Source organism: Humulus lupulus, chromosome 2 (assembly GCF_963169125.1).
Source record: "Humulus lupulus chromosome 2, drHumLupu1.1, whole genome shotgun sequence".
Taxonomy (NCBI): domain Eukaryota; kingdom Viridiplantae; phylum Streptophyta; class Magnoliopsida; order Rosales; family Cannabaceae; genus Humulus; species Humulus lupulus.
This window is the reverse complement of record NC_084794.1, coordinates 207,423,299-207,446,571: the sequence shown is the minus strand read 5'-3', so window position 1 is coordinate 207,446,571 and position 23,273 is coordinate 207,423,299. Positions and strand designations below refer to the sequence as shown.

Sequence of the window (23,273 nt, the reverse complement as noted above, 5' to 3'; positions counted from 1 at the left end):
TCAGCTGCCTTGAGGCATAGGCTATCACCTTATCATTCTGCATCAGCACACAACCCAACCCTTGATTCGACGCATCATAGTAGACTACAAACTTATCGTTGGGTGTCAGTACGCAAAGTACTGGTGCTGAGCACATCTTAACTTTGAGCAACTGGAAGCTTTCTTCACACTTATCAATCAAGTTTAATCTTTGCTGTTTTCGGGTCAAGTTAGTGAGCAGAGTGGTTATATTAGAAAATCCCTCTATAAACCTCCGATAATAACCTGCTAATCCTAGAAAGCTTCTTACTTCTAACGTGTTCTTTGGTCTGGGCCAATCCTTCATAGCCTCTACCTTGGAGGGGTCTACTGCAATTCTATCCTTGGATACAATGTGTCCGAGGAATGCTACTTGTGAAAGCAAAAATTCGCACTTCTTGAACTTGGCGTAAAGTTGATACTCCTTTAGTCATAATAAGATCAACCTTAAGTGTTCCTCGTGCTCGACTTCGTCCTTTGAGTACACCAAGATGTCGTCGATGAGTACTACGACGAATTTATCCAAGTAATCCTTAAAGACCCTATTCATTAAATCCATAAACACAGCTGGAGTGTTGGTAAGACCAAAAGACATAACTAAGAACTCGTAATGCCCATAACGAGTTCTAAAAGCTGTCTTAGGAATGTCCTCTTCCCGTACCCTGAGCTGGAGATACCCGGATCGTAGATCAATCTTTGAGAATATGGTCATGCCTCGAAATTGATCAAACAAATCGTCAATCCGGGGTAGTGGTTACTTTTTCTGAATCGTCACCTTATTCAACTCGCGGTAATCTATGCACATCCGCATGCTTCCGTCCTTTTTCTTCACAAATAGAACCGATGCTCCCCATGGCGAATGGCTCGGTCTAATGAAACCCAAGTTTAGGAGTTCTTGTAGCTGCGTATTTAACTCCTTGAGTTTGGTAGGTGCCATCCGGTATGGTGCCTTGGAGATAGGCTCGGTGCCCGGTACTAATTCGATCGTTAAGTCAATTTCCCGAGTCGGCGGCAACCCTGGTAAATCATCGGGAAATACTTATAGGAATTCTCTTATAATGCGGACGTCTTCAACTTTTAGTGGTGTTTCCTTTACCACATCAGTGACGCTGGCTAAGTATGCTTGACATCCTTTTTATATCATCCTTTGAGCTTTGAGAGATGATATTACCGATGTGCGTAGTCCTGAAACTTGTCCCATGAAGCATAGTCTCTGGCCGTCAGGAGTCTCGAACGTCACTTTCTTGCATTTGCAGTCGATGGTTGTGCCATGCCTTGCTAACCAGTCCATGCCTAGTATCACGTCGAAGTCTTTGATCTTCAATTCTATTAGGTCTTCGTCTAGTTCTACATCCTCAATCCTGATCAGTATGCCTCGTACTATCCGTGATGATAGAACTACTTTACCCAAGGACAACTATGTCACAAACCTAGTTCTACAAGGTTTGTCTAATTTCGCTATCATTCCTAATGAGATATATGAGTATGTCGTTCCCAAATTAAGCGATAGTAGAACATATACTATTGAGGATAGGAATCTGACCTGTAACTGCTTGTTACTAGCATGGGCTCCTCCCTGGGTCAAGGCAAAGACTTTGTTCTGGAACCATCGTATTATCCCTCTTCTCCTTTGGCTTGAGCTGGGGACAGTCTCTCTTCTGGTGTCCTTCCTGACCACAGGAGTAGCATTCCTTGGTATTTGCATGACACTCCTCAAGATGTTTCTTTTGGCATTTGGAGCACTGCGGGTATTCTATATAACCTGGCCTATCACTTGCTTGCGTTCTTTTGTCACCATTGGCCTGCTTACTATCCGGATGCTTTATCTTCTGCCTATTATTGTTGCTATGTTGAGGATGCGACTGAGTCTATTGTCGTTGTAGTAGCTCTTCCACTTGTTGTCGTAGCCAGACAATTTCTGCAGTGATGTCCACTGGCGGCGGTGGCGCACTTTGAGTAGCAGCAGTAGTGGTAGCATGCGCTCCTCTTCTCCGAACTGGAGGGGCTTCATTGCTTTCAGGAGCAGCGTTGGAGGCATCGGTATTTGTGCGTGCAGACCTTCTGAGCAACATTTTCAACAAAGTTCTAATAGTCAAGAAAACATATTAGAACTTGTCATAACAGGCTCTAAGGAAAAAACTTAATCTAAACAAACATAACTCAGACCTATTAATTATGATTTCTTATGAAAAAAAATATATAAGCCTTCTTTATTATTAGAGTGGGTTTCTATACTTAGAAAAATAGGCCATCTTTATCATTTTCTAAGTCTGTTTCTAATTATCCTATATGAGTAAATTCTCAGGCTCGAAAATCATCTTTGTTCCAAAGTTAATCATATTGAGGGGGGCCTGGGATCAATAAAATCGTTCCCACTACTATGTCCCCCTAACTCTCAATATAGAGAACCCGGTTCATTGATTTGTATTCACCCTCATCGAACTTAGTCATTATTTATTATGATTGTAAAAGAAAATCAAACTCATTCATGTTAACAAAATAACAATGATATTAATTTGGAAAAAAAAAGTTTTCACTATTTACAATCACAATGCAAATAAATAAATAAAATAAACAAGGAAAGTAATCTATTCTAAAAATCGGGATCTTCTACATCTGATCCTTCATCTAACATATCGTCATCATTCTTTTCATAGTCATCATTGTCTTGTGCCTCAAAATGCCCTCGAGGAAGATTCGTAAAAATTCTATGTTTTTGCTCATTTGTAAATTGAAATTCTGTTTTTGAAGTGAACCTAAGTATGAGAAAATAATATCTCATAGCTACCGGCAATTCATCTTCATCATCTATCGTCTCCCAAATTTCTTCTAAGGCTACAATCACAGTAGGATAATCTCTAAAAAGTGTAATTACTAAAACGTATTGCTCCATTGATCTCATCATGATCTGCTTAGATTCTTGGAGGTGACCTATCTCCCTGTGGAACAAAAGTAGTCTTCGAGTGATTCTTTCTAGTACTCCTATGGTGTTTCTCGGTTCTCTAATTCTTTTTAAGGCCTTAATGGCTCGGATATCCTCATGAGTTAATGCTCCTTTAATTCTTAACTGAAAACATAAAGGATAAAATCGTTAGCTATACATATAAACATAATAACTACAATCATAAACACTTACTTGGCGGTTAGATTCAGAGCTTGGGCGTATGTATTGAGGAGAACTTCATGCGAACGAACCGTTGCTCTAATACCAATTGTAATGAGTCAAAGCTTTGTAACACCCCACGTCAATATGTCTGCTTCCTGGAATGACAACTGGCCCTACAAACCAACACGAGTCTTTCCAGCGAGCTTTCTCCTCACTCACACGCTTCCTGGGAAAACTTCCCAGGAGGTCACCCATCATCAGATTGGCTCCAGGTCAGGCACGCTTAACTTTGGAGTTCTCAAGTGATGGGCCACCAAAAATAAGATGCATCTTGTTGGCATAGGTAGTACACATCAATCCATTTAAGTCATCTTCAACTGTGTAGTCCCATACCTACACAGTCTTAGAATCATCACACTTGACCTTCCCCAAGCGGTGTGGGATTGCACAGCTTTACCCAGTCTTTCCCCTTACGGATTAGGGGATTCTGACTGTCACATTTTGATTCACAAAATTTATCCTTGTTCTCTATGTGCCCACCCACATCTTGAGGTGTAGAGAACGTCTTGGAAGATCTAGGTGTGAGTACTCAAGCATGGATAGGAAGATCAAAATACATACGAAAAGATTCAAGGATTCTTGATAGGCTACAAGTAGTAAATCATTTCATATTATTTTTATATATTTATATTATATATATTGATTAACATATTGCATATTAAAGTATTCTCATATAAAGATTGTTTATATGAAATTATTTTGTTCTATACCATTACCGCAATTTCCGCTGTGCACTAGGAACGGTTCCTTACAATATCTTCATTAGGCCATTTCGACAATTGATTAAAGCATTTGCAGTAGCAAAGAATTGTCTTCCGAGGATAATATGAATTTTGACTCTATGTTTACCACAGATTGGGTATCAAGAATAAGAAAGTCCATGGGGCAATAGAATTTTTTTAATTTGAACTAAAACATCCTCAACAATACCCCTAGGCTTTTTGGTGGAGCGATCAGCAAGCTATCGCACAACAGATGTTGGCTTCATTTCTCCAAGACAGAGTTGCTAGTACACAGAGTAAGGCATGAGATTTACACTCGCGTCAAGATCAAGTAAGGCTTAACTGACTTCATGAGTCCCAATTTGGCAAGAAATGGTAGGACAACCAGGATCTTTGTATTTCAGTGGTGTCTTTTGTTCAATCATCACACTTACTTGCTTAGTCAAGAAAGCAGTCTTCTTGACATGTTTCTTCCTTTTTGCAGTGCATGGATCCTTTATGATTTTGGCATAAGACGACACTTATTTTATAATGTGAAGAAAAGAAAGATTAATCTTCACTTGTGTCAAGTGCTCAAGGATTTCAACTCGGTTATCAAGAATTTTCCCAATAGGTTTCAACGCCTGAGGAAATGGAACTTTTGCAGAAGCATTGGGTGGTGCACTCACAGGAATATTATTTGGAGTGCTTGAAGTAGTTTTGGGAGAGGTGGTTTTTATGGATGGGTCTTGCAAAATTTTACCATTTCTAGTTGTAATGGCATTTACTTCCTTAACATTTGTATCATTGGAATTTGAGGATTGGGCCATGTGTTGGCCTTGCACATTGAATTTAGGTTGGGAAGGAAGTTCGCCTTTTTTTGGAATGGCCAAGGATTCAGTCAATTTTGAGAATCGAAATTTCATTTCTTTGATTTCTTCCATCATTTGGCGATTTTTGTTTGTTTGTTCCTCTATGAATGCATGAAGGGTATTCTTGAGAGAATTTCATTGTGGATAAGCATTATATTGAGGTGCAGAATACGCCTTTGATGGTTGAACTTGTTGCTCATTTCTCTGTTTGCCTCAAGATGATTGAGCTTGGTTAGAATTTCTCCAATTGAAATTTGGGTGGTTTCTTCAACCAAGGTTGTATGTATGGGAGAATGGCTTGTTATACGTCCCTAATGCATTGCATAGCTCCTCATAAACCCCCCTCATTTCATTAAAAGCTAAGCACTCCTTAGCTAAATGCTCCGTCCATCCACAAACAAAGCAAGGTTCTTGTGGTTTCGTTTGAGCAATCATGTGCGATTTTTGGCCATATTTCGTCATTAAGACCTCAAACTGCTTTTTTAAAGCTTCAAGTTGGGCCTTAACACTATCATCTTCTCGAAGTTGATAGATCCCATATGGTTTATGTTGGTTGGTGCTATCAGTAGCACTTGGACAAGTCCAGGTGTGAGATTTTTTTTGCGGTTTCTTTGAGATATTCAAGAGCATCATCTGGCTCTTTTTTGAGGAATTCACCATTGCATAGAATTTCTACAAACTGGTGCTCACGACTTGTGAGACCTTCATAGAAGTAACTGACCAAACGCCAGTTCTCATAGTCATGGTGCAAGCACTAATTCAACAGATCCTTGAATCATTCCCAGAATTGATAGAATGTTTCATTGTCCTTTTGGGAAAATATAGAAATTTTCTTTTACACTGTTGGTCTTATGGCTAGGGAAGTGTTTCAGAAATAAAGATTTGATCATTTCCTCCCATGTTTCAATAGACCTAGGTCTCAAAGAGTATGACCAGCTTTTGGCTTTGTCCTTCAAGGAGAAAGGGAAGAACTTTAGTCGCACAAAATTGACATTTTCAACTCGGTTATAGAATGTGGCTACTTCCTCCTCAAATTCTATAATATGCAGTATGGGCTTTCGTTTTCCATTCCATAAAATGTGGGCAAGAGTTGAATCATGCCAGGTTTAATGTCTAACGCGGGCATATTAGGAGAGAATATAATGGATGAAGGCGTGGAAGTGCAAGTAGGATGGAGGTTGTCATTGAGAGTTCTTGGTTGGATTTCATCATTATGAGCAATTGCGAATGGATTATTATCAACTAAGGTTTGTGGAGAAGCAGGAATGGTGGAAGGAGTTCCGGAAGGAATGATGGATGTATTGGAAGAAGTTTCACTAGAAGTTTCGTGATGATTCATCCACTCCTAGAAATGAGAATTTATTTTATGTTTTTATTTTTTGATTTAATTTTTTTTTTGTTAAACTTGTTCCCATGTAGATTTAGAGGTTTTCGGGTGATCTTTAACGCCTTACTAGAACTCCCCGAGGTTACTGAGTAAGTATGGTAGATCACAAGTTAATCCTTTTCGACCAAATAACATTTAAGCAGAGTAAAATTGCTTATTTTGATAGAACAAGCTTGATTTTCTTATAGTCTTAAGTTAAAAAATGTAATAGTGCAAATGCATATGCTCGAAATGTTCCCAGGCTGATTGTGAAGGTTGCCGAGGTACCACTTTAGACCCACACTTGCCTAGACAGAACTCCCTGAGGTTCCCAGGTAAGTGTGAGGGGTAATGCTATCACAAACTTTATTTAACAACCAATCATTCTAGAGAGAACAATATTAGTTTTTACCATTTGTAATATCACACAATTGTTCCCAATACTAAGCGTTTTATGATTGAAATTTTATGCTTTTATTTTTAGAGGAAATAATTCTAAAGATTAAAAAAAGACTAGGAGAAAGAACAAGAGAAGGCCAAGATGAAAATCTAAACTAACAAAACTTATAGCAACAAAATAGTCAACACCAAAATAAAGAATAGACAATTGAAGTGAAGATAAAATAACAAGCTTAACTTTTTTTTTTTACAAATATTTATTAAACTAAAAAATAAAATAAAAATACTTAAGAAAGAGAAATGAAATTAGAGTTAACAAAAAAAAATTATATATATTTATATAATTTTCTTATGTAACCAAAAAAAGAAAAAAAAAATATTTTGTTTTTTTTCCTTACGTTGTTCTCTTCTTTTTTTTATGTATATATATATGTATATTTATATATAAAAGTTTTTTTTTTGTTTTAGCGGATGAGAAAAAAAATTATATAACTAAATTTTTTTTGTGTTTTTTTAAACAATATTCAAATTAACCAAAAATTACCAAATAGAAATAGCAAAAAAAAAATAAAAAATAAAACACACACAATAGGAAGAACACTCTGCTAACACAATATTCATACCAACAAAAATACAGATAAAGTTACTAACATCTTAGTAAAAATTCCACTAAAACTCTTGAAAAACTACCTCCCAGCAACGGCGCCGAAATTTGTTTAACGCCCAAATTATGACAACCACTAAGCAATAGTTGTAGTAAAAGTCGGGCGATCAATCCACAAGGAGGTAACCTAAAACTAAAAGATTAGTAGAAGAATAACACAAAAGTTAGTAATATGAAATAAATAGAAATGAAAATGAAAATAGATTTGAGATTTTTTTGTTGTCTTTTTGATGAAATGATAAAATGAGACAAGTAAAATAAAAATAAGATGTAATCAAGAGTTGAAAAGTAGAAAGACTTCAAGAATCAACCATATGCTTTTTTATTTACTTAGTTACTTGGTTTACAAAGCTACACAAGTAAATAGTTCACATCCCAACATTTACTTGGAAAATCTAACATCAAAGTCCATATTCTTTTCTAACAAAAGTCCATTTGAGTTATAAGTTCTTTAATTTAGGAGCACAATGTTAATTTTATGAAAAATCTAAAAATGACAAAATACCCAAGGACAATAATGCAATAGAAGATTAGACATAAAATTATGTATCAATATTACTTTTACCAATTAGAAACACATACAAAGAGCATGACTAATCCTATATATTATTAGCACAAGTAAATAAAGATAACAAACTAAAAATGGGGTTGAAAGAACATAAACAACTCAAATGCATTATATTAAGAACATAGTAAATCAATGTAGCAAAATAACATCACTAGCATATGGAATCATCCCTAACCTTCCTAGAAAGATTAGGCCATTATGCTCATTATTCTCAAAATATTCTAAGAAGAAAGTATGAGAAGAAAGTGGGTAGAAATTTTGCTACAGTTTCTTTACTCTCAAAAATTACAAACCAAATGTAAAAGAAGAGTCTCTATTTATAGAAGAAGAAAATGACAAAAGAAATTAAATGTAACGTCCCAAATTTCCTAATATGGCTTAGGGCCTTGATTAGGGGGTCAGGATGGCAAATTATGGAATTATATGATATTTATGTGCATCATTATGTGAGCAATATTATAATATGACTTGATATGTATGTTTTGATGTATTAAATATGCATGTGGGCCCATTTCTGTTTAAAAGGGAAATTTTCATAATTCGGCTCGTTATGTGTATATTTGGCATATATGTGGTATGTGTGTGGTACTTCATTATTATGTGAATATGTTAGGGTTACTCGGCACAAGACAATCCTAGGGAGCAAGCTAGTGGGAAAGTACAACGGGACCCATACTTGTCTCGGAGTGCGTCAAGGGTTATATTGGGTATTTAGAACATTACCGAGATATTGGGTAATGAGAATGATTATTTGATGATATATTGGGAGTTAGTGAGATCATTAGGATTTGCTTGAGGTTACTTAAGCTCGAAGTAACCTATCAGAAATATAAAAGAACATTCAAAACGTTTTCTCTCCCTCTCTCTCTCTCTCTCTCCCGTTCCCTTTTTGACACCGTTCACATTTTCAAAGGAAACTTGAGTTTTAGAACTCGAATTCAGGCAAGGATCCATGCATAGTGGTTCTAGGGAATATTAGAAGCTTATTAGCCAGAGGATTTAATTGGGAAACAACTCAATCAGAGGTAATCCAACTTTTAAGTTTTCGAGATTTTAAGCCTTGATTGGATTTTTATGTATTGAGGAGTTTTTTGATTTGATTGGGACTTGTGTTTTCATGGTTTTTGGAAATTAGGATGTTTGGGAACTTTTTTTTTGGGATTTGGGTATGTTTGGATATGTTTTTGGAGGATTTTAAATGTGAAAAAACGTAGGAAATGGCTAAGTTCGAGGTTGGGTCACGACCTTGTTCTAGCAAGTCGCGACCTAGGTGAACCCAGAACCAAGAGGAGTTTGCCTTGGGGGCATTCCGTGACTCAAGAAGGCCAAGTCGCAGCCCACATCATGAAGCCCAAGCAGAGGACTCTCTGTCAGGGAGGCAAGTCGCGACCCTAGGGGCCAAGTTGTGACCTGCCCATGCAGTGTTGCCTAGGTTTGGTTTTTAGTCGTGGGAACTTAACTCTAAAGGCTTTGGATCGATCCTACTAAATGGTTTGGTAGGATTCGACCTCTCAGAGGCTAGCATTTGGTCCAGAAGTATTTATTTACTTGTTTTGATTGGATTCTATATGATGGTTGTGACTAGGTTGTTGCTAGGGGCTTAGAAACAAGATCGTGCTTAAGTGTCATTTATTGGTAACTTGTGCTTGGACCAAAGGTAAAAAAACTGCACTCAGTATGTGATGCATGTGATACATGTGGTTATGGCATGACATGAATGTTTAATATGGAATTGATCAGAGCTTGAGTCTCTGTAATTGTGCATGATTATGATTATGATTATGATTATGCATGTGATTATTGATTAAGCATGTTGAATGCCTTATATCTGGATATTTGACATATGTTATATGCTTGTGTGCATTGCCTCATTGAGAAAGCACTGACTTATTATTTAAGAAACGACAATGGTATTTAGTACTGGTTGTGAAGCTCTGACTTATCAGTCATGATTGGCAATAGTACTGAGCACTGGTCGCATGGAATTGACTTATGAGTCAAGAGGTATTAGTGTATTCAACGTAGGCCGAAATGATTAGATCTAATCAACATGAGCATTAAATGCTTGACTAACCTATTGGTCGAAGAAAACTAAAGCACTTGGCTAGTCTATGGCTAGTTACTCAGAGCCAGGGCTACAAGGCCCAGTTGACTTGTTGGTCACATGGCTTAGGGCACATTACCCCAGAATGACTTCATAGTCATCTATTCAGGGCACAGGTCCCCAAGTTGACTCCATGGTCATCTATTAGGGCACATGACTTTAGGTTGACTCTATGGCCATCTATTAGGGCACAGGACCCAAGATGACTCTATGGTCATCTTTTAGGGCAAGGGACCCCAGAGATACTTAATAAGCCATCTATTCAAGGCGTAGGACCCCAGATTGGCTTAATAAGTCATCTATTCAGGGCGCAAGATCCCAGATTGACTTAGTAAGTCATTTATTCAGGGCGCAAGATCCCAGATTAACTTGATAGTCATCTACTCAGGGCGCAGGACCCCATAATCATTTATTTGTACTTGAAGGCATGCATGAATAGGGTTATTAATGCTAGACATGCTTATTATGATTTGATGACATATTATTAACTTCTTATGAGCATGTGTTTTAGTTTTCTTGCTGAGCCTCGACTCACAGGTGCTATGTGGTGCAGGTAAAGGTAAAAGAAAGCTAGACCATCCTTGATTTTGAGAGCTTAGGTGACGATGTGTACATATGTGGCTGCTCGACCACCACGACCGAGGGTTTAAAGAGGAACTAGGGTTAAACCCTATTTTGCCGCTTAGGTCGGCTGGTTGTAAATCTTTTATTGTAATTAACCTTTAAAATGTTTTATGGGATCCCAATGTATACAGTAAACGTTTTTGTGAAACGTTGTATCTTTGATAAAAAAATTTAACCCTAAACTGTTAATCACACTTAGTTACACGATTATGACAAAATGACTCATTTAGCGAGTTTAGCACTGTTTAAAATACACAAAGTAACGGTCCCTAGGTAGTAAGGCATTACATTAAACTACACACGGGGTTTACAAAATAAATCTGAAACATTAATAATAAAATATGATTTTGAAAAATCAAATCTTATTATTAATATTAGCCTAGCTATTTTAGTGAATGGTCATTATTCCCATTTTTCTAAATCAACACAAAATGTGAGCTTTAAAGTTCAAAATGGAAGGGTCCATGGCCCAAAGTGCAGACAAAAAGGGCTAGAAGGAGGCTGGTGGCAGATGGAGTTTTGACCTAGTCGCGATCAATGGGAGAGAGACACATGTACCGCTGTTAGCAGGGGAAAGGAAGGGGGCAGTCGTGCTGGGTCAGGTGGATCGGGTGCGGGTCGAATGGGGTAGGCAGGTGCGGGTCGTGCACGGGTCAGACTAGGGAGTTTGGACGCGTGGCACGAGCTGGAGGTCGCCACGTGGCACGCTGGAAAGAGGCAGGGGCTGGGTCCTTTGGGCCTTTTCTGGCTGGGCTTTGGGACCATAAGAATGCAACTTTTCCTCATTTTCTTCAATTTTACTTCTTTCTTTCTTTTTTCTTTGTTTCCAAGTGTCGAAAATACCAATTAAATCCTACAAAATAAAACAAATTAAATTAAAATTAAATCTTATTAATTCTATGAAAATATTAATTAAAACTTAATTTATTTTGACTATTAAAATCAATAAATTGACATTTTTGAGCACTAATCACATTGGTTCTTGGAGAGTTGAACACCATGACGAGATGGGAGGTTTCCCTTCTTGGAGTTCTGCATCACAACTTCGCAAGCATTTTATCTATATAAGAAGCTTGAGATAGTGCCAACAACTTCTTCTTGCGGTCATGAATTAATCGCATCCCAAGAACGTAGCTTGCCTCTCCCAAATCTTTCATTTGGAATTGGTTGGCTAGCCAAACTTTCACGTCAGATAATTTATTCACATCATTCCCAATGATTAATATATCATCTATGTATAAAACTAGAAAGACCACTTTGTCCTTGTCTATTTGCTTGTATACACAAGGCTTATTGATATTTTGATGAAAACCATAAGATTTAATAGCTTGGTCAAATCTTATGTTCTATGATCTAGAAGCTTGCTTAAGTCCATAAATGGACCTTTGCAGTTTGCAAACCTTTTGCTCTTTGCCTTGTTCTATGAAACTCTCTGGTTGTACCATAAAGATACTTTCATCAGGTGCCCATTCAGAAAAGCTGTTTTGACGTCCATTTGTCAAATCTCATAGTCAAAATGATTGGTAATGGATAAGAGGATCCGGATGGATTTTAGCATGGCCACAGGAGAAAATGATTCTTCATAATCCACACCTTTTTTCTACGTGTAGCCCTTGGCTACAAGCCTCGCTTTGAAAGTCTCTACTTTCCCATCAACTCCTCTCTTTCTCTTGTATATCCATTTGCACCCAATGGGTTTTACATCTTGAGGTGGATATACAAGTTCCATCTCGAGTACACCAATTCCATCTCGAGTTTCATAGCTTCAAGCCATTGTTTCATATCAGGATCATTCATCACTTGACCGAAAGTCAACAGGTCGTCAACATTGCAACTTGTGCTTCTCCGAATCTAGTGTAACGAACATTTTATCTTACAACTCTCCCACTACGACGGACTACTGTAGTATTCTGGTTTGGAATTGTGGTCTGTTCTGTTCCAACTTCTAAAGTCAGTTGTGGTGTGATCTTATCACCAAGTAACTCCTCGAGTACAACATTACTTCGAGATTTAAAGTCCTTCATATAGTCTTCTTCCAAAAAAGTAGCATTTGTCTGTAGGATTATAGAAGTAACCTCCTCTAGTGCCTCTGGGGTATCCAACAAATAAACATACTTCAGATCTCGGTTCTAACTTCCTTGTCTTAGCTTTTAGCACATGCGTTGTACATCCCCATATACGCACATGCCTCAGACTAGGTTTGCAACGTGTCCATAATTCTGAGGGTGTCTTAGCTATAGACTTAGATGGAACTAGGTTTAAGATGTATGTAGCTGTTTGTAAAGCATATCCCCAAAATGATAAGGGCAACGATGAGTAACTGAATATTGATCTCATCATGTCTAGCAAAGTTATATTCCTCCTTTCCACAACACCGTCTTGTTGCAGAGTACCTAGTACAGTCAGTTGTGAAACAATTCCATGCTCTATCAAGAAATCTTCAAATTCCTTGTCAAGGTATTCCATGTCTCGATCTGATCGTAGCATTTTATGGGTTTTTCCTAACTGATTTTCAACTTCGGCTCAGAATTCTTTGAACTTTTCAAAGGTTTCTAATTTCCTTTACATCAGGTATACGTAACCGTATCTTGAGTAGTCATCAATGAAAGTTACATAATGCTCATAACCACCTCGATCTTGTACATTCATTGGACAAGGTGGGACCAGTAGCGTATAGATTAGCCCTACTGCCAGTTCTTGTAGACAACCACAATGTGTTTCACACCTCGTACTGCGTAGATATTTGTCAGGCCCCTCCCACGTTCTCAGATACGATACGTTAGCGCTCCAGAAAGACCTAAGTTATGAGGAACGACCGGTTCGCATCCTGGAGAAGGGGGTGAAGGAATTACGGTGGAAGAGTATTCCAATAGTCAAGGTCTTATGGAGTAATAACACAGAACGGGAGGCAACGTGGGAATTGGAGGAAGACATTCTAGCACGGTATCCGGAATTGTATGGTAAGTAAAATTTCAAGGATGAAATTTCTTTAAGGGGGAAAGGTTGTAATAACCAAGGTTATTATTTTATGATAAGCTCCTTAAATATGATCTTAGGTTAGATTTAGTTATGACTTGAGTTGTGGAATAAAGATGTAACGCCCTAGATAACCAAGATCGTTACAATGTGTATTTAAAATATTGTAGGACTTGCTAATTAAGTCGTTTGAATAATAGTGTGTTCCTAAAGTCAACTATCAGGTTAGGATTAAAAGATTTTGATCATAAACGGTTAATTTTCATTAAAATAGACGTTTGGTACATGGGATCCCAAAAACAGGTTTTAAGAGACAATTTACAACTCTCAAAATGTTTTATACAACCAAAAGCCACTCTAATGGCAAAACACAAATTTTAAGGCTCTGTTTCTATACTTTCCCTTGGCCGTGGCGGACGAGCGGCTGACAATGTACACCTCGCCCCTAGAGCTCTCCAACTCATGGTTGGTCCAGTTTCCCTTTGCCTTTACCTGCACCACGTAGCACCCGTGAGCCAAGGCCCAACAAGAAAACTATAAACAACAAACACATATACAGTAGAAGCATCCAATCACTCTCAATACAGTCATTCAAAAATTCAACATGGTATAAGCATCAAGCTAATAACAGTAAACATGTATTTCCAATAATATATTTTAACCAGTAATACAAGTATTTAGGGTCGACGCCCTTAGGCCGAGCCCTCTGTTTACTCAGCTGACCCTGGCTCACAGTGGCTGAGCCGCATCCAGTGTGCTAACCGTCAACCCCAGCTCCCTTAGGCCATACTTTCACACTTCGCATAATAGTAGTACAGTTACACAACACATAAATCTAGATACATGGAATCTTAGTCCCAACACAACCATACAAGGGTGCAATTTTCTTACCTCGAATTCCAAGCGAGGAAAATAGAACGGTCTCGAGCACGATCCTCAATTTTGAGCCTTAGCAACAATCCCTAGTCACATTAACAATGGGTAACTATAAATTTCTAATCCAATCAAATACTTAGGGAACAAATATCAATCACCGAGACCATGAATTCTACTGAACTTGGTAGTAAAATTCATCCCGAGCACCTAGGTTTGAATCCCCGAGCCTCCCCGAGCTTTAAACTTCATTTCCCTTAATTCCCTAATTAGGGCCGCAACTTGCCATTGAGGGCTGAAATCCGCCCCTCAAATAGAGACCCAATCCCCCCTGAAGGGGGACACGGGCCGCGACCTACACTCCCCAAGTCACGGTGCACCTGGCAAATAGAGGCTCCTAACCTCAAAAACCCATGCGGGCCGTGGCACCTGAAGAACAGGGTCGCGACCCAAGGTCCCAAAACCAGAAAACTCCATTTTTTCCAGCGTCTCCTTTGAGTCCAAGCCTCAAAATTCCACCTATACCTTCAGCCAAAATCAAAACTAAACCCATAATTCTTATCCCTATAACTTAAACATCATAGCCAACCTTATAAGCAATTCCCACTCTTCCTCACACCCAAAATCAGTTTAAGAAACACTCTCATACAGGCTCTAAGCTCATCATCATCTCAACAAAATTTCTTAATCATAGTTTAGGTTTTACCAGAATTGATAACTTGAATCTCCCAACTAGACTTTGTCCACTACTAGCTTTAACTCCTTAGGTTCTTCTCAGTCCAAACTCAGTCCAATTCTCAACTTGTTCCCTTAGCTTCTCCTTCAAAATTCAGAAATTTCCCCTTAGACTTCTTGAGAGAAAAACGTGAGATAGAGGGTGTGATTGGAAATAGAGAGTTCTTAGCAATTGGGGTGGTTCCTGGCTAAGTCTAGAATCTTCCACTTGAGTTAATCCTTAACTCAAAATGACTAAACTACCCCCTTTGGGTCACTTAGTCCTTTAATTTGTTCTAGGGATAAAATGGTCATTTCGCTCTCGATTCCCGCTAATTCCTCAAGTGTTCCTACTATTAATCAATTAACCCCGTCAAGTCCACATAGTTAATAAATACTTATTCAATATTCAATAATTCCCAAAATAGTCTCTAAATTCCCAAAAATACCCCCAGGCTCCCCCGAGCTGGGTATTTAAACCTCGATGTGACTACTTCACTAATCCACTCACTAGGACTGTCTCGAGCCATATGCTACAAATATATCCACATAATAATGTGGTCTCAACCATATATCATGTAAAATCACATTTATGCCCTCAACGGGCCAAAATTACAAATATGCCATTCTAAGCTATAAAGGGCCCACAAGCATATATAATACTAAAAAGGGAATATACTCATTTGGTACCCTGTGTTTTTGCAAAGTATAATTTTGGTACTCTCTGTTTTTAATAATGCTCATATGGTAGCCTGTATTTTAAAATTGTACATATTTGGTACCCTAAACTCATATTTGATAGATAAAATTTTGTCAATATGATCAAACTGTCATCAGTTATATGTAATTATGTAATTAAATTTAAATTTGTAACTTACATAATTGACAGCAGTTTGATTAAATTGACAAAATTTTATCTATCAAATCTGAGTTTAGGGTACCAAATATGTACTATTTTAAAATACAGGGTACCATATGAGCATTATTAAAAACAGAGGGTACCAAAATGATACTTTGCAAAAACATAGGATACCAAATGAGTATATTCCCTACTAAAAAACATGCATATAATATATTCATATAATTATGCATGCCACATAGTCACACATTTAACCAATTAAACACATATAAACTAGTTATGCCCTCCCAACATGCTAATTAAGGCACTAAGCCCTATTAGCAATTTTGGGTCATTACAAAAGATTGCTTTAAGCTTAAATTATTTAAGTTATGATTTTATGACTTAGAAATAATTATAGTTTGGGTAATTATAATTATTTTGGCATATGATTAAATTAGTGTATAGTTTTATTAAGTATTAAATGCACATGTTATTTGATGTATTAAGAAGTGAACATGTGACATTAAACTAAGTCTAAGTATTAGAATTAAAATGAAAACAAAAATAGCTCAGTCTTAGGTTTGGCACAAAAATAGGAAGAATTTGACTCTTTTTAAATTTTAAAGACAGGCAAGATTAGATCTATTTGAATTAAGTGACTATGTGTTAAGAAGATTTAGATAAATGGGGATTTAAAAGATTTAATTTAATTAGTCAAATAACTAAGTAGAGATAGTAGTGTGATGGTTGAACTAAGAATTTGATAAGTAAATGAAGTTTTCGTAACTTTAGGGTGCTGTAACTTCATACATAGCTTTTACCCAGTTATATTCTGATTTTGAAAAAAATAGTATTTCTACAAAGTTGTAGATAATTTAATTAGCTATCCAACGATATAAAAATGGCCTAAATCGGGCTCCTACAACTCCCGTTACGTTAATTTTACTATAGGAGGGTCCAGAGTTACGAGATATAGGATAGTAGTTTGGACTTTGACTAAAGTTTGAACCAAATAGAGGCTATGTGGTATACTTGGAGAAGATGTAGCAACAAGAAGGGAGTAAGACTAGGTTGGCCAAAACCATATAGTGGAGGGAAGGTTTGACTTTTAAAATTTAAGTTGAATAGTGTGGAGAAAATCAAGGAAGGGAGTTGGGGTTTGAAGCCAATAAATAGAGACTTACCCTTCACCATTTTTTTTCACACTCAAAAGCTCTCAAAAACCTCTCATATCGAAATCCATAGTCCCAAAAGCTCTCTCCATTTTTCCATAAACACTCTACATAGCCATAGCCGAAACACTAGTCCTTATAGTGCTCGGGATCTTTTTCTTCTATTTTCTTTATTTTGCCTTAAACACTATTGCCTTTCTAAACCCTATTATACCCAAAATATTGAACCCCATCAAGTCAATATATAGCCAAAAATCTACCCAAGTATCCAAACTCTTGGTGTTGTTGTTGGAGATAGACATTAGAGAGAAGACTTGGGATTTAATCATTTCGGTTCTAGGTTGAAGGTATGACTTTATGAGGTTTAGAAAATTCTTGAAAGTATAGTTTTATTATAAGGATCTAATATAAATATCTTATGTTGTATTTAAGGTTGATTGAGAATTTTTCTCTCCACACTCAAGGTAAGGAAAATAAGTTTGACTTTATGTGTTATGATTATGTTTATATGCTATGTGTATGTATGTATGTATGTATGTATGTATGTATGTATGTATGTATGTATGTATGTATGTATGTATGTATGTATGTATGTTGTTTTTATATTTTTAGTCGCTTTGGAAATATAGTTGCTTAGATAGCAAATAAGCAAATCCAGATTTTTATCATTATCGTAGACTATAGTTGTGTTTAAACCTACCTCTAAATAGTAGCAAGTGGACCTAGATTGTTTCTATCACATACTACGGTAACGAGTTAATGGCCATTAATTTGTAGTCTTATGATTTATGATTTATGTTTTATGTTTTTACGTCTTATGTTTTATGTTCTGCTGTAATAGTTTTTTCATAATGGGCATTAGGCTCATTCTCTTTTGTTTAGATTGTGTAGGTCATTGAACAAGGAAGGCGGAATGGATCCTAGGTGGCTTTGGCATGTGTATCGGGTGAGTACTAAAGGAATGGACCGATGGAATCGATCGAGGATGACGTTGACCTTTGAGTCTTTTTATAATGTATTTATGATTTCCGCATTTAGTATTTGAACATTTAAAAATAAAGGTTTAATTTTTCTTTATGATTTTATGTATAAACAATGCGATCCCGTATTTTGGATGTTCTATAATAAAGCTTTATTATTTTATGTATATATATCCAATAGATTGTAGTTATTTTCTTAGTAGTTTTTAAAGGCCCGAGGTCTTTAAGTTAGCCGGGTCCTTACAAGTTCTGACCTTTAACTCACTTAGAGGACCATCCTTAACTAGTCTTTGAATCCTATCTAAGTTGATATGACCTAGTCTTAGGTGCCAAAGACACATATCATTTTTAGGTACTCTTTGTCATTTTAGCTTTGGTTGTTCATATTTGAACATTTCAGTATTGAGTAGTGAAGACATTTCAGATCTTACACGGATAGACATTCCTCTAGATTTCCGTGACAAACATGCGAACTATTTCTTGAAATAAAAAAAATTATTATTAAAAGAAATAGAATAGCATCGCCCTAAACATTTTAAAAAAAAAATTCAATTCATTTTGAAATCAGGAATTAAATAGATGTCTTCTAGAAACAAAAATTTATTTTCAGTAAAATAAATTTTCGCTTCTCCTACTTTTCTGGCTAAAACAAAAGCGCATGTCCTCACTCTCAGTGTGACCTCCCCTTATTGGAGATCTCTCCAAGAGCTAAGCATTTGAAAATCAGAACAAGCATGATTAATGGCTCCTGAATCAACTATCCAGGTATAACAATTGTTTTCCACTAAACAAGCCTCAGTGTCAAGCAAATTAGATTTGCTTTCTTTTTTGTTCTTTAACTCCTCGAGGTTCCTTTTGCAGTACCTCTTACTCTACCCATATGTATGGCAGCGGGAACAATTCCCATTGTAGTTAGAGTGAGAAACTTCTTTGCCCTTACCTTTGTTAATGCTAGGCTTCTGAGTTGTGTGCTCAGTCATTGGCAATAGATTCTTATTACTTTTCCACCTTTTAATATCACCAGTTAATTTGTCATTAGAAAAAAATAGTCATATGTGAGTTTCCTCCGGTCATTGTATTGCTGTAATTAAACAAAAGAAAAATAATAAATACAACCACACACTCATACACCATAAATCATATTATTCATACAATGAAATAAAAATAAACATGATGTACGCTTACAAAAACCTATTCATAAAAGTACAATGATGAGATAGCCAACATAAGTGTCGTCGATAGAATAGATCAAATACTTGCTAGTTAAAATGAGATGCTCTCAATTGTTATTATACCAAGATATCTGATATCTTTATAATAAAAAATTATAGCTATTTTGGTAAAAAAATATATCCAGCTAGGGTAGAAATATTTTTCGTGAGTGTAACTTACTATTTCAGGTTTCTCGACTTAACCCATGAGTGTCGTCGATAGGATAGGTCAAGCATGGAATACATCTTAAAACCCTATCACAAAGAGGTCTACCTATTAAAATCCTAACCAAAACACCTTCAGATAGGGATGACGAAAGCATAGCCATCTCGAGGTCCTGACTAAAACAAACATTTTTTAACCAATAGTAGAGACCTTCTCCCACTTACTAATTTAGAAATAAAAGGTTTTCTATTAAAAGATCTCATATTGTGATTATCACCAAAGTTTAACTATAAAATCTAAATCACTTATGTAAATCCAAAATTTAACTCTTAAAATTCTAAGATGACTAAATTTAAAATAATTACTAACAGTTACTAATTAATTCTAAACTATGTTTTTCGTAGGTATTAAAATTATTAATAATCCTAAAACATATTATGGTAATCTAAACATGCTATTAATGTGACATTATCCAATTTAACTACTTAAATTTAATTCACAGTATTTGTATCCATTTATGGTAGAAAAAGAACTATATTACTTTTCTATTCTAGAAGACACATTAATTATAAAATTAACATTCATACATAGTACGCCATTTTAATGATGCAATGAGTGAGCATTCCTATTCTACATGGCATATGAAGTGATCATATCAACATATTACCAATCATACAATATAATTAAACATTAGAGTATTGATCGGGTTCTCTTTGTTAAATGAAATTACAAAAATACACCAAGGCATTCCTTGGGCTTCAAAGCTTCTTATAATCAACATGGGCTTTGTCCTTTGTTGTGGGCCTTCCAGGATTGTACACTCAAACCCCTAGGTTCTAAATGAGATGACCTAATTTCCAAAATTAGGATTTTATCAAAAGTTTGTAAACTTTTGTTATTAAAATAATATTTTCATAAATTATTAATTACTAACTAATGGAAAGTGGTTACCATTTATTAAATAATAATTTCATAAATTATTAATTAAAAACTAATATTTTCCAAAACTATTATCAAATTTTGGGAAAAATAATTCATAAGTATTTTTATTTATTATTCTAATTACAATTATTGAGATTATAATTACAAAATTTATATTTAATTAATAATTAATTAATTCTATAAACTAAATTTTGACTCCAATTAAGGTATTCAAAAAAAATTCTTTTCTCTAAATGAAAATTAATTATTAATTTTATTAGTAGTTTCTTAAAACAATATTTGATTTCAATAAATCAAATACTTTTTTAAAAAATGAATACTATAATATTGTTTCACAAACAATGTATTTGACTAAATTAATAGTCAAATCTTCCCAATAATAAATTAAGAAAAGTGAACAATTCTGTTGACTTATGGAATTGGCCAACGGTCGTATGTACGATATACAACAACTTTTGAATGAAATAAATATAATATACGACAAAGTACAAATATCTTAAACCAACACACATAAATTTATAGTGGTTCAACCCTTTTTTGATGAACAGTCTTTAGTATTGGATCACTCGATAGACAATTATACAGATGAACTGAAGAGTTCACTCGTCACCAATTTTCCCAAAGTCTCTCCCCATAAAATATCCGTCTAAAAATATTCTCAAGATCCCCTAAATTAAGCCTTGGGTCCTTTATTTATAGTACTCAGGGGCTGTTACATGATCAGCAAGACTGGGGATCGTGGTTTGGCGCATGATCATTGTAAGTGGAGATACGTGGTTTGGCGCACGATCATTAGATCATGGGTCTTCTCGTTGTTTCTCCAGATCGTGGTTGACGATGGACGATTGAAACCTTCGGGAAAACGTTAAGTCTTGGTTGGTCTATGAAACTTAGGTGCTAGGCCCGATGACCCTTTAGAGCTTAGGTGCTAGGCCTGATGACCCTCTAGGTGCTAGGCCTGATGAATCGAGTATGAAATTTATGTGTATTTGGGAGTTTAGGCCGACCACCCTATGAAGAATAGAGTGGGTCGACCACCCATGTGCCTCTTGAGCATGTCAGGCCGACCACCCCTAGGGGGCTAGGGCCAGGTCGACCACACCTATGGGGTTTAGGCCTAGTCGACTTCCTTATAAGTCCTGGACCTATCCTTTTTTGTTCATTGCTCTTTTTTCAATACTTTATCGTTTTTCCATGACATGTGATGCCACGTGCCACTTTCTCATTCGTCACGTCATCTCTTGGATTTTGAGGGATAACATTTGTCCCCCAAGTTTATTGTACTGTGTTCAACATTACGGTAAACTTGATCTGGCCTGAGAAACATATCGTAGCAATACCCTAACAACAAAGTCCCTCGGGACATTACATAGTACTTTTATCAACTATTGATAATTTTCTCATCACGTATTTTTTTTTAAAGGATTATTGTGATTCCTAAAAATAATTATATTTTTGAAGGAAAATTAGTTTCCTATTAATCTAGTATATTTTTCAAGGAATTTGAAGTCCTACAAATATAATATATTTTTCAAGGATATTAATTCCTAACATCACAAAATATTTTTCAAGAAATTTGAATTCCTAAAAATATAATATATTTTTTAAGGAGTTTTGAAGTCCTAAAAATATTATATATTTTTGAAGGATATTAATTCCTAAAGATACAAAATATTTTTCAAGGAATTTGAATTTTTAACAATACCAGATATTTTTCAAGGATTTTGAATTCCTAAAAATATGGTTAACTTGAGAGGCTATAAGTAGGGCCTCACTCATCGGACCTCTGACCCATGCGCCTCCTTCATTAAATTCTAAGCTGTGGAATTCTCCAATTCTTCATAAACTCTATGTATCTTTTATTTGGTAAATATTCTTCCTCAATCCTTACATCTTTGATGAATCTGTCTTAATTTCCTTACTTTGCTCTAATTTGATTCAAAACAACTGACTTGGTTGAACCAAAAACTTGATTTCAATACAAAATTGGCTTGATCATTGCCTCTTTTTGCATGATGCTTAGAGGTCAGTAGGCCGAACACCTTCAGATTCACTAGCCTGGGCGATTTTTAGGCTTGTAAAACCTTAGGCCGACCACCCTTAAGTTTCCATGGCCTGGGCGATTTCCAAGCTTATAAAAATTAGGGTTGGCCGATTTTCAGGGCTTCACATCTAGGCATAGGCGATTTCTAGGGTTTCAGATCCAGGCATAGGCGATTTCCAGGTTTGTAAATTCCATCAGGGGCTGACCACCCCTAGAGTTTCCTTGCCTTGTGCGATTTCCAGGCCTACACATCTCATCATCGGTTGAGCACCCTTAGGGCTCCCTTAGCCTGGGCGATTTCCAGGCTTGTGAAGTTCATCATGGGCCGACCACCCCTAGGGCTTCCATCATGGGCTGACCACCCCTAGGGCTTCCTTAGCCTGGGCAATTTCCACGCTTATAGATTCTATGATTGGGAGATTTTTAGGGTTACAAGATCCAACTCTAGACTGCATTCCCATGTCCTGGGCGATTTCCAAGGGTCCCAAGTGTAACGACCCAGATTTTTAAGACTCGATAATGCGGAAATATAAATGTTTTCATTTAACAAAATGTCTCAAAAACCCGTATAAAAAAAACTTTTTAAGAATTCGTATGGCCATACTTAACATTTAGTTACAAACATATTTTATAAAGAGTAGAGTGAGCCTAGTTTAAGAAAATTACACAACATTTCCAAAAATAAAATGGCTTCCCAAAAGGTCGGTCCACATGTACATTTGCAAGGAAGACTCCAGCACTCACTGCTCCGCCTTACCCTTGCTCTTACCTACAACATGAAACAACTAGGTAAGCGAAAACGCTTACTAAGATCAACTTTCAAACAAAAGCATGTAGAGAATTAGGGTTCCGGAGCCATCCGGACCCTACGC

The 23,273-nt window shown here is 36.3% G+C and overlaps 1 non-coding gene across 1 annotated transcript; it reads left to right on the top strand.

The window, feature by feature from the left end:
• Positions 1–5,494: 5,494 nt before the first annotated feature.
• Positions 5,495–5,600, top strand: LOC133820291 (small nucleolar RNA R71). The gene has a single exon (XR_009886711.1). It is a non-coding gene; the product is annotated as a small nucleolar RNA R71 (small nucleolar RNA).
• Positions 5,601–23,273: the final 17,673 nt, after the last annotated feature.